Below are 15,756 nucleotides of genomic sequence, written 5' to 3' on the forward strand. Positions count from 1 at the left end.
TGAAAAACAGTATAGGAGGGGTAATATGAGGGCAGAAAACCCATTTAACTCATTATTCTTTCCTACCCCAAATCTCCCCAATCTGGCTAATTCCCAAACACATGATAGTCAGGATTCTTACTGCTCTGACTCCCCCAGCTGAAATTAAAGTGCTCAGGGGCAGTTGGGGTTCAGACTCACTCAGCTCCCTGGTGGGCAGCAGTGGATGAAATATAAAGTGGATATCTCCCTGTGAGGACTCCTACTGTGATCTCATAGTTGATAACATCAGGATAGAGCTGAGCTTGATAGTCAGAGGAGAGACAGGTTCTGTGACTTTAAAAGATAGCCTATATGGAGGCAAGTGCCCCAGGGCCACTTGTCCCAAAACCATGTCCCAAAAGCTGGGAGCAAGAATCTCTCCCAAGTCCTATGCTCTTGTTCCTCTAGGACCCATATTCCTTCATTCAGAAAGTACATGCCCAAACCTCAAATGTCCTGAATCTTGCCTAATTCACCCTTGTCCTAGACACCTGGCCTTCCTCACCTGTCCAGAGCCCAGCAGCCTGATTGTGCCCACACCCCCCATCCCCTGCCATCATCAAATGCTGGATGCCAAGTTAGAACCCCCAACTGGCCTGCTGAGGTCCATTTCAGTGGGGCTTGATGCCCAGGTGTCTCAAACCCAGCCTCACCCTGGCTGGTACTCAGCCCCAGGGTGTATTAGAATGCTTGGGGCTGGTTCCCCAGGTAACAATGCCTTGGGTTCTGTGGCTCTCTGTATACTCCTTGCAACTGAAGGGGGTGGGGAAAGAGTACCTCTGCTCAGAAAATAAGGCATAATTTACTTGGAAAAGTCCAAAATTTTTCATAGTAATAATGGTTGTTGGGTTTCCCACTAGGGAATTTTATTTTCATTTAAGGAAATTGGGAGTTAGGGTCCATAGTCAGGGCAGAGAAATGGAAGGCTAATATATCAGGACATGCCCAAATGGCATAGAAGACCAGAATGTGTAGAAGAGCATTGAATTTGGAATCAAAATATCTGGGTTCCACATAACTTTGGTAAGTCACTTCCCTACTCTGGTCTGCACTTTCCTAAACTGTAAAATAGGGGCAGGGGCAGAGAAATGAATTAGAAGACCTGTAGGGGTCTTTCTGTACTCAATTTAAGCTTTTATGACCAAAGGTGAACACAGTCTGGAAAAATACTTTGAGTCAAGGTAGTCAGAAGGCATAGTGGATAGAACGCTGGGCTTAGAATCAGGATGACCCATCTTCATGAGTTCAAATCCAGACACTTACTAGGCAAGTTACTTCACCCTGTTTGCTTCAGTTTCCTCATCTATAAGTTGAATTGAAGAAGGAAATGGCAAACCACTCTAATCTCTCTGCCAAGAACCCCCACCCCACCCCCAAATTGGGTTGTCCCATAGGGCTCTGAGCTCAAGTCATGAATTCTTTCAATATAATTTATTACTTGCCTATGGTGTGCATAACACTGAGCTAGTGGAATATAAAGTGAAACCTAAATAACTCTAATAGCAGAATTTTACAATGGGAGGGTGAGGGGAAGTATTTACTTTGAAAAAGTTAAGAGGGTTCAAAGCAGGCCTGAATTGCCTGGATATCCCAGCTTGGAGTAAAGGAATAGGATCTTGATTCAATTTTGTTGGCTTTCAGCACTGGGGCCATTATTAAGAGGGACAACCAGTGGGCATTCTTATTGTGCCACTAAAGGTACATTCTTGGACCAATGTGAAAGCATAAGCCAAGAATGTTTTCATCAATCAAGAAAGGCAGAGCTTCGAAGAGATCAGATACCATTATAGTTCTGATCTTTTTAAAATATTTCCACTGGTGATCTGGTAGCATATTATTCCCATGACCCACTAGGCAAGTTCCAGGACACCAAAGTCTTTGGGATCCAGGGGGAGTATGATTGCAGAGTTGAATAAAAACAGACCATTGAGTGACCTTACCCTTCTGTCACAAGTTTGTTGCCAGATATTACCATACTGATGATTAAATCATCTAAAGACAGGTTAGCTTTACTCTGTTAAAAATTTGTCGCCATAACATTACCAAACTGATGAGTAGACCATAGAGAGATGATACAAACTACCAAAGAGTCTCAAGATCATGGGAAAGATCTGATCCTAAAAGGTCAAGGTCATCCACAGATCACCATCCATCCTAATCTATGTCAGGCCATTAGACTCACAAGTGTTAGTGAGAATGGAGTCTTTGCACAATGCCCTTTCCCATCCCCTCACTTTAATCAAGTCATAACATCACTTACCTGATGTTGTGGTCTTTTTCAATTATATAATAAATATGTTACAAAGGTTCGAATAGAGCATCATGTGAGGACCAAGTGGGAAAACACCTTCACTAAATTGTTGTTGGAATGGGGATCAAAGCAGCCTGCCAGGAGGTCCTCCTCCAGAGGTTAAACTGTTAACAGATAGGCATGAATTCAACTGGTAGAGGTGAGGAAGGATGTTTCTAACACAAGGAACAGGATGAATAAAGGCACATGTTGTTTTTTTTTTGTTTGTTTTTCTTAGGTTTTTGCAAGGCAAATGGGGTTGAGTGGCTTGCCCAAGGCCACACAGCTAGGTAATTGTTAAGTGTCTGAGACCAGATTTGAACCCAGGTACTCCTGACTCCAAGGCCGGTGCTTTATCCACTACACCACCTAGCTGCCCCTATAAAGGCACATGTTTAAGAAAACAAAGGAACTTTTCAAGGTTCAGAACAAATTTCCCAGGACTTAATATTCATTCAAGTGATTCTTGTTAGCTAAGAGCAGAGCAATGGAATTGTCCTAGGGCATCATCCGGTGATAATAACTAAAATTTACATATCACTTTAAGGTTTACAAAGTGCTTTACCTAGGTTATCTCATTTGAATCTCACAACAATGCCTTGAAGCAGGGGTTACTATTATTATTATTATTTCATAGATGAGAAAACTGAGGCAAAAGTTAAGTGATTTGTCCATGAACATACAACTAGTAAGCACCTGAGGGAAGGACAAAATACAGATGCTAAAAAAGTAGAGATGGTAGCATATTATATTATATACTGTAAGACAAAGTCTTCAAGATGCTCTATAGACCCTGCAAGAAGAATTCGTGCTTAGCAACATCATCTGGCTTACCTCTGGTCACCATCCTGTCCTATCTGTGGATCTGTTCCCATTTCCCCACCACCCCACACCAGAGTCTGGCAGACACAGGCATAGTATGAATCAACAATATGACATCACACAATCAGAATTTCAGAGTTAGAAGGTACCTCAACAGCCACTTAAGTATAATCCACACCTTAAAAAAACAAACAACTTCCCTCCCCCACACCCAACCCCTTCCCAAAACAAAACCAAAAACCACAAACCTCTATTAGATATCCAACAAGTAGTCATCCAGTTTTTTTCCCTTGAAAACTCTGAATGAGGATAAGACCACTCATATCCAAGGCAACCCATTGCATTTCTGGATAACTAATTATTTGGAAGTTTTTCATGACAATGATCCTAAATAATGCCTCTATGTAACAGATCTGCTGCTTCTGCCCTCTGGGGTCAAAGAAAAATCATGCTCACATTTCCCCCATCATCAAAAACTCTCACTTGATCTATTCATCCTTGTTAGCTCTTCCTTTTTTTTTGCTTCCTTTTGTGGCTGTCTACATTATATTCCTTTTTTTCTAACTCTTTTAACTCCTTAAGTCTAGCTTCATTATTGAACTGAAACTGCTTTTTCTCTGAAATATCAGTGACCAACTAATTGCCAGATCCAATGGGAGAATTGCCTCCTCTCTGAGGTAGATATTTCCCACACAAAATATATTTCCCACGATGTAGAAATGACGATAAAAACCTAGGTTTCATTTTTATGCTCAAGCATTGCTTCAGACCTCAGAAAACTTGAACCCTGATTGGGACTTTAACATGACTTTTTTTTATGGTTCACAGTTTCTTTTTTTTTATCAAAGATTTTATTTATTTTGAGTTTTACAATTTTTCCCCTAATCTTACTTCCCTCCCCCCCACCCCTTACAGAAGGCAATTTGTCAGTCTTTACATTGTTTCCATGGTATACATTGATCCAAACTGAGTGTGATGAGAGAAAAATCATATCCTTAAGGAAGAAACATAAAGTATAAGAGATAGCAAATTAGACAATAAGATATCTGTTTTTTTCCCCCCTAAATTTAAGGTAATAGTCCTTGGTCTTTGTTCAAACTCCACAGTTGTTTCTCTGGATATAGATGGTATTCTCCATAGCAGACAGCCCCAAATTGTCCTTCATTGTTGCATTGATGGAATGAGCGAGTCCACCAAGGTTCATCATCGCCCCCATGCTGCTGTTAGGCTGTACAGTTTTTCTGGTTCTGCTCATCTCCCTCAGCATCAGTTCATGCAAATCCCTCCAGGCTTCCCTGAATTCCCATCCCTCCTGATTTCTAACAGAACAGTAGTGTTCCAATTAACATGACTTCTTATAGGCAAAATTATATCAGAATGACAAATGACAGACATAATTCTTTTTTTTTATTTTTTTGGGTTTTTGCAAGGCAAATGAGGTTAAGTGGCTTGCCCAAGGCCACACAGCTAGGTAATTATTAAGTGTCTGAGACCGGATTTGAACCCAGGTACTCCAGACTCCAAGGCCAGTGCTTTATCCACTACGCCACCTAGCCGCCCCTCAGACATAATTCTTTAACATATTTTAATCTTATACATTCCTCCTAGTCCATATAAGTTAAAGAGAAGATAGATCCAGAATCCCATGCTTCCTTAAATGTCATAAAAATTGAATAAACTTACACAAAGTTGTAATCTCATATATTCCCTAAAGAAACGAATCTCATCAAACAAATTCTATAGGGAAACTAAGTCAGGTTTCACAAAAAGGCTGATTGAAGAGGAAGGTTTACATGTAACCAAGGAGTCAGGGGCAGTTGAAATTCTTCCTCTGGCTTCTTTTTTAAGGAATGTTTTAGGTTCTAAGTATATTTTTGCATCCTGCAGAAAAGGTTTGGATCAGGTGGGGCTTAGACAAACTTTCGGTAATTCAAAATTTGTAGTACATATGGGCCTAAATCTTGAATAATAAAAGGAAATCAAAAATTCCCATTATACACTCTTAGTTGCCAAATTCAATGGCCTTTTTCTAATCCTCAACTACTTGTAGTCTTTGACATTGTTGATCATTCTCTTATGCTTACAAATGTCTTCTTTCTAGGTTTATGGAATCCTTTTCTCTCCTGGCCCTCTTATCTGACTGCTCCTTAGTCTCCTTTGCTGGATCTTTATACACTGACCCTGGGTAGCCCACATGGTTCTATCCTTGGCCCTCTTTCCCCCATACTACTTCACTTGGTAATCTCATCAACTTCCCTGAATTTAATTCTTATCTCTATGCTATAATTCTTAGATCTACAGCTCTAGTCTGTCTTGTGACCTCCAGTCTCACCACTCTAACTTCCTGTTGGACATCTTGAACTGGATGTCCTGTAGGCATCTTAAATATGTCCAAAACTGAACTCATTATCTTTCCACATAAATCCTCCATCCTCCTAAATATCCCTATTACTGTCAAGGATAACACCATTTTCCAAGTCACTCAGGCACACAATCTGGTTGTCATCCTCAACTCTGCACTTTCTTACCTCTCTACTCCCACTATATCCATATTTTTAAGACTTGATTTAATCCTCATAAAATCTTTCACTATGCACCATTCTCTCCTGTGATTGTCCACATCCTTTGTGCAGGCTCTCATCATCTCATGTTTAAATTATTACAGTAGCCTTTTGATTGGTTTCCCTGTCTCAAGTGTCTCTGTATTCCAGTTCATTCTTTGCTCAGTTGTTGGTGATCTTCCTAAAAGAGAGTCTATCACTCCCCTGCTCAGTAAACTCCAGCATCTCCCTAATGCCTCCAAGAACAAATCCTAAATTCTCTCCATGGTTGTCAAAGCCCCTTTCCAGCTTTCTTACACCTTCTTCCACACCCAAGATGCTCTCCAATCAAGTGACATTGGTCTTGTCTTCTATTGCCCACACAAAACAACCATATCTTAACTATGGGTCTTTTCAATAGATATACAGCATATCTGGATTTTTTTCCTTTTTATCCCTATCTCCTGGTTTCCATTGCCTTATCCCTAGCAATTAGCAAATATATATGAGAAATTTAGAAGTTTACTGATTGACACCAATTCCCTTTACCTACCAGTTTGATAACTTGGCCAAAAAATGGAAATAGTTGCTTTGTTCCTGATGAAACTATATTGGCTTTGTGTGATCACTGCCTTCTTTTCTAAATGTTCTCTAATCATCTTTTAAATAATTCATTCTAGACATCCCAGGAAAATAAAAAGGGTGTCTGTCAATCAGGGAAAGGTTGAACAAATGATAGTATATGGGTAATGAAATAATTTTATGTGTAAGAAATGATGAAGAGATAGTTTCATAAAAACCTAGGAAGACTTGTGTAAGCTAATGCAGAAGGAAATGAACAGAACCAGGGGAGCAACTTAGAGTATCAAATCAACATTGTCAAAATGAACAATTATCAAAGACTTGTGAACTCTGATCAAATGCATGATTCTAGAGGACCCCATGGAAGCATGCTATTTACCTTCTGAAAAAAGAGATGATGGTTCAGAGTGAGACATTATTTGTAGACACAGCCTTTGTAAAATACCCCCCCCCCCCCCCCCCCCGGCTGTGTTTATCTTTTATAAGGGTTTTTTTTTTCTTTTTTTCCCTAGTGGAGAAGGACAGAGAAAATAGATTTTTGCTAATTGGAAAAAAATTAAATTAAATAGAACTTTCCTAGGTATTGGGAAAAGTAGAGGAAATTGGTCTGAAAGGAGATAATGTACACCCTGAAAATGATCTTGAAATTATGAAGAAGGGCCTTGGGCCAGAAAGGCAAAAGTTCCCCTATCAGACCAAAATATGTAGTTCATCTGATTTAGATAACTTGAACTCTTAACAGATCCTTACTTATAATTATTTATTTCCTGTTAGAAACAAATAGAAAGTAAACTTAGAGCAAAAAGGCACTATTAGCAGAAGACTAGGAAAGGCCTTTGCTTGAAGTGAAATTTAAAGAAATTCATGGTTTCTAAGAGGCAGAAGTGAGGAAGGTGAGCATTAGAGGCATGGGGAACAGTCAGTATAAGGTAATAGGAATGGGAAATGAAGTATTTATAATTGGAGTACAATGTGAAGGGAATGAATGTGTAAGAAGAATGGAAAGACAGAAATGGTTCTGAAGAACTTTTAATTTTTTTTTTTTAGGTTTTTGCAAGGCAAATGGGGTTAGGTGGCTTGCCCAAGGCCACACATCTAGGTAAGTATTAAGTGCCTGAGGCCAGATTTGAACCCAGGTACTCCTGACTCCAGGGCCGGTGCTCTATTCACTGTGCCACCTAGCCACCCCTCTGAAGAACTTTAAAATGCCACATGAGGAAGTTTGTTTTTGATCTTAGTGAGAATAACTGAGTAGAGAGGTGTGGCATGGTCAGAGAAACCAATCCATTAGATATGAAAAATCCTCAACAAAATCCTTAAGATGCCTAAGAATTTTGTTGAGGAGAAAGAAGAGGAATGATCTGAAGAGACTGATGTGAATGTACAGAGAATGTTGATGAGTTCAACACACTTAGATTTTTAAAGGTATATAGAGAAAATGGAAGCAAGGGACTATAATAGGATAAATAAAAAAAAGGGAATAGACCTTTAAAATAGAAACAAGAGGGGGCGGCTAGGTGGCACAGTGGATAAAGCACCGGCCCTGGAGTCAGGAGTACCTGGGTTCAAATCCGGCCTCAGGCACTTAATACTTACCTAGATGTGTGGCCTTGGGCAAGCCACCTAACCCCATTTGCCTTGCAAAAACCTAAAAAAAAAAAATAGAATCAAGAGTGATAAAATGAAGAATGAATTAAGACTGGCAAATAAAACTGGGGCAAATAAAAACAGCGCTTTGGAGTTTTTAAAAAAAGTTTTATTGGAAAAAACAGGAGAATCAAAAAAAATTAAAAAAAAGGATCACTGCTTGGGGGTAATTGGGACAATGATCACTGACAAAAGGGAGAAGGAATTGCTATTCAATTCTTGCTTCTATTCTTGGCCAAGCAGTACTCCAAAAAATCTTGATAGGCAAGAATAATGAGTCAAATATAATTAGATGAAATGTAACAGAAAAACACATAAGATCTTACATTGGTTCAATAACCTGACTTCACAAATAGATGAGGAACACATGGTTAGACAATAGTTTGTCTGCAAAAGACCTGGGATTTCAATTCCATTCAATAAGATGGTATGGTAGCTTTAAAAGCTAAAGCAAACTTAAACTGCAATAAGATTCACTGTCTAGGAATAAAGAGGTCATGTTGTGTGGAACTGAACCCTGACTGAACCACATTTAGAGTACTGTGTTCAGTTTTGAGCACCACAAAGTAGGAAGTACAATGAATTAGAAAAAGACCAAAAGATGGCATCCAGGATAGGAAGGTGCCTCTAATTCTCGGCATATGATGATCAATTGAAGAGACTACAGAAATTTGTTGCTGCTATTCACTTGCTTCAGTTGTGACTGACTCTTTGTGACCTCATTTGGGGCTTTCTTGATATAGAGACTGAAAGGGATTGCCATAAGCTTCTCCAGTTCATTTTTCAAATGAGGAAAAGGAAGCAAACAGGGTGAAGGGACTTGCCCAGGGTCACACAGTAAGTATTTGAAGCTTAGCCTGAAGAAAATATTCAAGGGCTATGATCTTAATTTTTTACATATTTAACTAAGCTTGTTTACATATGTAACCAAGCTTGTTCTGTTTGGTATCAGAAGACATGACCAGGAACAGATGGTGGAAATGATTTAGTTAAGCAAGTTCTTGATACTGAAAAATGAGAAAGAGATGGAGGAAATGACAATCACAACAATTTCTTTTTTTTTAGATTTTTTTTTTGTAAGGCAAATGGGGTGAAGTGGCTTGCCCAAGGTCACACAGCTAGGTAATTATCAAGTGTCTGAGACTGGATTTGAACCCAGGTACTCCTGACTCCAGGGCCGGTGCTCTATCCACGCTCCACCTAGCCGCCCCTAATCACAACAATTTCTTTTTTTTTAATTTAAATTTATTTTTATTAAAGATATTATTTGAGTTTTACATTTTACCCCATCTTGCTTCCCTCCCCCCTCCCCCCCACAGAGAGCACTCTGTCAGTCTTTACTTTGTTTCCAGGTTGTACCTTGATCCAAATTGGGTGTGATGAAAGAGAAATCATATCCTTAAAGAGAAGAGAAGTCTAAGAGGTAACAAGATCAGACAATAAGCTATCTGGTTTTTTTTTTTCTAAATTAAAGGGAATAGTCCTTGCACTTTGTTCAAACTCCACAGCTCCTTATCTGGATACAGATGGTACTCTCCTTTGCAGACAGCCCAAAATTGTTCCTGATTGTTGCCCTGATGGAATGAGCAAGTCCTTCAAGGTTGAACATCACTCCCATGTTGCTGTTAGGGTGTACGGTGTTTTTCTGGTTCCGCTCATCTCACTCAGCATCAGTTCATGCAAATCCCTCCAGGTTTCCCTGAAATCCTGTCCCTCCTGGTTTCTGATAGAACAATAGTGTCCCATGACATACATATACCACAGTTTGCTAAGCTATTCCCCAATTGAAGGACATTTACTGGATTTCCAATTCTTTGCCACCACAAACAGGGCTGCTATAAATATTTTTGTACAAGTAATGTTTTTACCCTTTTTCCTCATCTCTTCAGGATACAGACCCAGTAGTGGTATTGCTGGGTCAAAGGGTATTCACATTTTTGTTGCCCTTTGGGCATGGTTCCAAATAGCTCTCCAGAAGGGTTGGATGAGTTCACAGCTCCACCAACAGTGTAATAGTGTCCCAGATTTCCCACATCCCTTCCAACAATGATCATTATCCTTCCTGGTCATACTGGCCAATCTGAGAGGTGTGAGGTGGTACCTCAGAGAAGCTTTAATTTGCATTTCTCTGATAATTAATGATTTAGAGCATTTTTTCATATGGCTATAGATTACTTTGATCTCCTCATCTGTAAATTGCCTTTGCATATCCTTTGACCATGTGTCAATTGGGGAGTGGATTTTTGTTTTAAAAATATGACTCAGTTCTCTGTATATTTTAGAAATGAGTCCTTTGTCAGAATCATTAGTTGTAAAGATTGTTTCCCAATTTACTACATTTCTTTTGATCTTGGTTACATTGATTTTATCTGTGCAAAAACTTTTTAATTTAATGTAATTGAAATCATCTAATTGGATTTTGGTGATGTTCTCCAACTCTTCGTTAGTCATAAACTGTTCCCCTTTCCATAGATCTGACAGGTAGACTAGTCCTTGATCTTCTAATTTGCTTATAGTATTGTTTTTTATGTCTATGTCCTGTAACCATTTGGATCTTATCTTGGTAAAGGGTGTGAGGTGTTGGTCTAATCTAAGTTTCTTCCATACTAACTTCCAATCTTCCCAGCAATTTTTATCAAAGAGGGAGTTTTTATCCCAATGGCCAGACTCTTTGGGTTTATCAAACAGCAGCTTACTATAATCATCTCCTGCTTTTACACCTAGTCTATTCCACTGGTCCACCACTCTATTTCTTAGCCAATACCAAACAGTTTTGATGACTGATGCTTTATAATATAATTTTAGATCAGGTAGGGCTAAGCCACCTTCTTTTGTACTTTTTCTTCATTAAGCTCCTAGCAATTCTTGACTTTTTATTTCTCCATATGAATTTACTTACAATTTTTTCTAACTCATTAAAGTAATTTTTTGGAATTTTGATTGGTAGGGCACTAAACAGATAGTTTAGTTTTGGTAGAATTGTCATTTTTATTATATTAGCTCTACCTATCCATGAGCAGTTGATATTTGCCCAGTTATTTAAATCTAATTTAATTTGTGTGAGTAGTGTTTTATAATTGTTTTCAAAAAGATTGTGAGTCTGTCTTGGCAAATAGACTCCCAAATATTTTATATTGTCTGAGGTTACTTTGAATGGGATTTCTCTTTCTAGCTCTTCCTGCTGTTTCTTGCTAGACATATATAGAAAAGTTGAGGATTTATGAGGGTTTATTTTATAATCTGCAACTTTGCTAAAATTGCTAATTGTTTCCAGTAGTTTTTTAGATGATTTCTTGGGATTCTCTAGGTAGACCATCATGTCATCTGCATAGAGTGAGAGTTTTGTCTCTTCCTTCCCAATTCTAATTCCTTTAATTTCTTTTTCTTCTCTAATTGCTGCTGCTATCACAACAATTTCAAACAGGAGTTTCACCAACCTAGAGATCATTCATCAGAATGAGAATACCCATAGAGCTTATAAAATGACCTTAATCAGCAAACACTTAACTTCCTTATTAAGTGGAGGGATAGAACTACAAGTGTAACACTGATTGAGAAGAGAAACTTGTTTATAAAATCTAATGGATAGTGGAAATTTATGAACACTAACATCTTATAAAATAGCATATAGTGGAAGTAAAAAAAAAAACATTTAAAGAAAGCTTGGTGAGAGACCCAACTCAGGATAAGAAAGTGAATGAATATCTATTGTCCAGATACTGCTTGGATGAACAAGTCAGAACCCATTCATTTCTGTGTGTGTGTGTGTGTGTGTGTGTGTGTTTATATGTAAACTAGACACAGAGTTCTTTGGAAATTTACATGATAGAAGCAAACTATAAACGGCACATATAAGGTGAATTCTTAAAAAATTTGATGTATTAGTGTTAATTTTGGGGCTAATTTTTAATATCTATTGATATTTCTCAGTTGTACTGAGAAATGTTTTCATTGGAATTTTTTTAGAAAGTTGATTTAAAAGTCAACAAAAATAATGGTGGTTATGCTGAAAGTTAAAAAAGGCAAACTGAATAGTTTTAAAACTTTTAAGATTTCAGCTATTACATGTAATTTACTATAAACTTCTATCATGTGTATCTAATTATTAAAGTTTTAAGGTACACAAGGATTTTGTAATCATTATGTATATAAATATGTATATACATGCATATCATGTATACATTATACAGGCAGGGGCAGTTAGATGATGCCATGGATAGAGCACTGGTCTTGGATTCAGGAGGATGGGAACTTGAAATCAGACTCAGACACTTGCCACTTACTAGCTATGACTTTGGGCAAGTCATTTAACCCTGACTACTACCTCACATTCAGGGTCATCTCCAGTTGTCCTGATTCATATTCTGGTCACTGGACCCAGACGATTCTGGAGGAGAAAGTGAGGCTGGTGACATAGCTTCCCCTTACTCATCCAATTCATGTGCTTGTTATAAATCACCTCCTTGATATCATGGCCTTTTTCAAGAATGAAGGACAAACATTCTACTATACACACACACACACACACACACACACACACATACTATATATATATATGCATCTATATTTATATAAAGCTTTACATTTAACTCTTATTAAATTTCATTGATTAAATTCTGCTCAGGATCTTTGTGGATCTTGACATCACTTATACATTAAATAAGCATTTATTAAGTGCCATCTGTATGCAAGGAGCTGTGTATACTCATAAAAAATGAAAAGGACCTTAAGGAGTCTCTAGCATAAGGGAATTTCACTTATATAGTGACACATTTTTAAGAAAGTAAAGTAGTCTGTGAGGAGTGCCATGTGAGGTCTCATGCAAGAAGTAATACCTGAGCTGAGCCTTGTTGAGAGCTCAGGATCCCAAGAGAGTCTTGGGTTAGGTGCTTGCTCCTTCTAGCCTGGGTAATTGTAGTCATCTCCTCAGGGGTCTCCTTGTCTCTGGTCTCTTTCCTCTCTACTTCCCACAAAGCTGCCAAATTGATATTTTAAACTAATCCTATCTTGCTTGCTCCAGGCTTTCCACCATTTTTGTTTTGTTTTTGCAAGGTAATGGGGTTAAGTGACTTGCCCAAGGTCACAAAGTTAAGTAATTTTTTAGTGTCTGAGACTGAATTTGAACTTGGGTCCTCCTGCTCCTGGGCTGGTGCTCTATCTGCTGTGCCACCCAGTTGCCCCAAGACTTTCCATCTGTTGCCCCTAGCTAGCATGCAGCCCAGACTCTTATGGTTAGCACTTGATGCCCTCCTCCAGCTGGCTGTAGCCTACCTTTCCAGATTTATCCAGATTTCTCCATATTTATCCCTTCACACACTTGATGATCTGGCCATACTGGACTCCTTGTCTCTCATCCAGGACACTGTTGCTCTCACTGTGGTTGTACACAAGCTGCCTTATCCCTGTCTCCAAGAATCCTCTGTTCAAGTGCCATCTGCTACATGAGATTTTTCTTGATGTCCCCTTTCCCAGTTGCCAGTGTCTCCATGATACACATTCAATATACCCAAACAGATATATTGGTTATCCCCCCCCCCCCCCCACAATGTTTAAACTCCCTGGGAAGTTTAATTTTTTTCTCTCTCTCATACTAAGCACAGTGTCTATCATACAGTATTTGCCTAATAAATGCTTGAGGATTGTCTGACTGAAGTAATGAAGGAGAGAGCATTCTAGATACTGTTACATGGCTTACCAAATATAGGCAGCAGTAAATAGGCCAAACAAGTTGGGACATAAATTGGATGGAGAGTAGGATGAAAGAAACCTGGAAAGATGATAGGTAGGAGTCAGACAAATGAACTGCTGGGAATGGGAGTCAGTGAAGTCTCTTGAGTGGGGATGGGGAGTGGCCATCATTAGACCTATATTTTAGGAAAATCAATTTTGCAGTTATGTGGAGAAAGGAATGGAAAAAGACTAGAATTAAGGGAAATAAGATAATAAGGGTCAGGGACAGGATGGGGATTGTATGGATAAACGAAGAAGACTGACATCAGACCTGTTGGAGAGGGAGAGAATCAACAACTGATCGGATGTGAGGATGAGGATAAAGACAGCATGACTTTGAGGTTGAGAACCTAAGTGACTGGAAGGAAAGCAATGCTAGTCATAGATAGGAAAGTTAGGAAGAGGGTTAGATTTAGAAGAAAATATTATGAGTTACAATTTTTCAGTTAATCCTCTGAATTTTGTGTTGCCTATAAATTCTGATGAAAGGTACTTTATTTAAATTATTGCCAAATGAGTTACACAGCATAGATCCCTGGAGCAGTCCATGGAAGACCTCCTTCCAAAGTTATGTTAAGATACTAAAGACTATTCCTGGGGCCACTAGGTGGCACAGTGGATAGAGTAACAGCCCTGGAGTCAGGAGTACCTGAGTTCAAGTGCGGCCTCAGACACTTAATTGCCTAGCTGTGTGGCCTTGGGCAAGCCACTTAACCTCATCGCCTTGCAAAAACTTAAAAAAAAAAGACTATTGCTTGGAGCTGCCCCAACATTCAACTAGATCTGAGTCCATTTAATTAGCTAGTTTTTCCTCTTTTTCATTTGACTTTGGCTTTGCTCTTATCTGGATAAACCATGTAAAAGGTATTCTCCCTACTAGACTGCATTCAGCAATAGATTTCATCAAGGTCTTATTAGATACTACTCTTGGAAGAGAATAGCCATATGTCCCATATTTCACTGGGCCATGGGAAAGTGGTTCATGTGTCTTTTATTTGCTTTTTTGGGGTGGGGTTGGCTTGTAGTGGCTGTGAAAGACCTACCTTGTTTGGTTGTCATGGTAAGCAGAAAGTCCTGGTACCAGCAGAGGAGTTGGGAACAATGTCAATGTTTCATCGAGATCTCTCTGAAAGGCAAAATGTCAGCTGATGGATGGTAGCATAAGGAGGGACATCTAAGGGGGTTAAGCCCTTCCCCTCCCCAACAGATTCTATACGTACCTGATTATAAAGTTATCTCAAAACACATTTTCTTCTTATGGTCCTACAGGTTATAAGTCCCCCACATGCTTTCACCACATTAAAGGGATCTGATTCTACACCCTTTAGAGTCTAGACAATGATCCTAGAGCATCTTCATAGGATCACCTAACAAAGCAGGTAAACACTGGTTTCCTGCTTTTTCCCCTCCAACTCCCACCCTCCAATTCACCTGTTGAAATTCTCTTCAAGGCCCAGCTTTGGAGGGCTCTTCTGACCTTTCATGAATGCTATGAGGCCCAAATAGTTCTCTGCCTTTTCACATTTAAAATCCCTCAAGAAATCTATATCCTATGCCCCTAGAACATTCTGCTTAGACATTTTAATCTATATACATGACACTATTATTTTGAAAGTACCTTGGAGGCAGGAACTAGGCTTTTTTTCAGTACTAAATAAATGTTAGATGAAATGAACTGAAAGACACATCCCAGAGAAGAGTTGGTTCTTTGGCTTCCCTAAGGTCTGTATCTTTCTACCTATCCAGTATGGTTGGAAAAACCATCCTTGTATGATTCCCTGTTCCTCTCCATCTAATTACATTTTATCTATCATTTATCAAGGGGCCCCTCCTGCAGGGATCATCCTGAGCCCTTCCGAACCACTCTAGTCTGCACCAGCTCTAAACTTCCTGTTGCCCTTTTACACAGAACTTATTCTATAACTATTCTGTTCTGTATCATCTTAACCCACAAGTATAGGGGAGGAGGAAAAGTAGTTCCAGTCCCAGAGAAGGGAGCCAACTCCCCTGCCCTTCGGGGGGGGGGGGTGTAGCAGGTTAATGGGCAGTCCTAATTCTCTCCTTGGTCTTTCATGGAAGGAAAAACACATGTTTCAGAGTGACCATGCTCAATGAGAGAAGGGG

The 15,756-nt window shown here is 39.1% G+C and overlaps 1 long non-coding RNA gene across 6 annotated transcripts in view; it reads left to right on the forward strand.

Moving 5' to 3' along the window:
* The first annotated feature begins 666 nt into the window (after positions 1-666).
* The window catches only part of LOC141508823 (uncharacterized), a 71,397-nt gene continuing 56,307 nt past the window's right edge, over positions 667-15,756 (forward strand). The window contains exons 1-2 of one of the 6 annotated variants that reach the window (XR_012474510.1): positions 667-1,044; positions 9,255-9,325. This is a non-coding gene — a long non-coding RNA (uncharacterized LOC141508823). Of the gene's footprint in view, positions 1,045-8,664; positions 8,740-9,254; positions 9,326-15,756 lie in introns of those variants that run through there. The other 5 variants (XR_012474511.1, XR_012474506.1, XR_012474509.1 and 2 more) reach the window with 5 other exon arrangements.

The sequence above is a fragment of the Macrotis lagotis genome, chromosome 1, assembly GCF_037893015.1.
Source record: "Macrotis lagotis isolate mMagLag1 chromosome 1, bilby.v1.9.chrom.fasta, whole genome shotgun sequence".
Taxonomy (NCBI): Eukaryota; Metazoa; Chordata; class Mammalia; order Peramelemorphia; family Peramelidae; genus Macrotis; species Macrotis lagotis.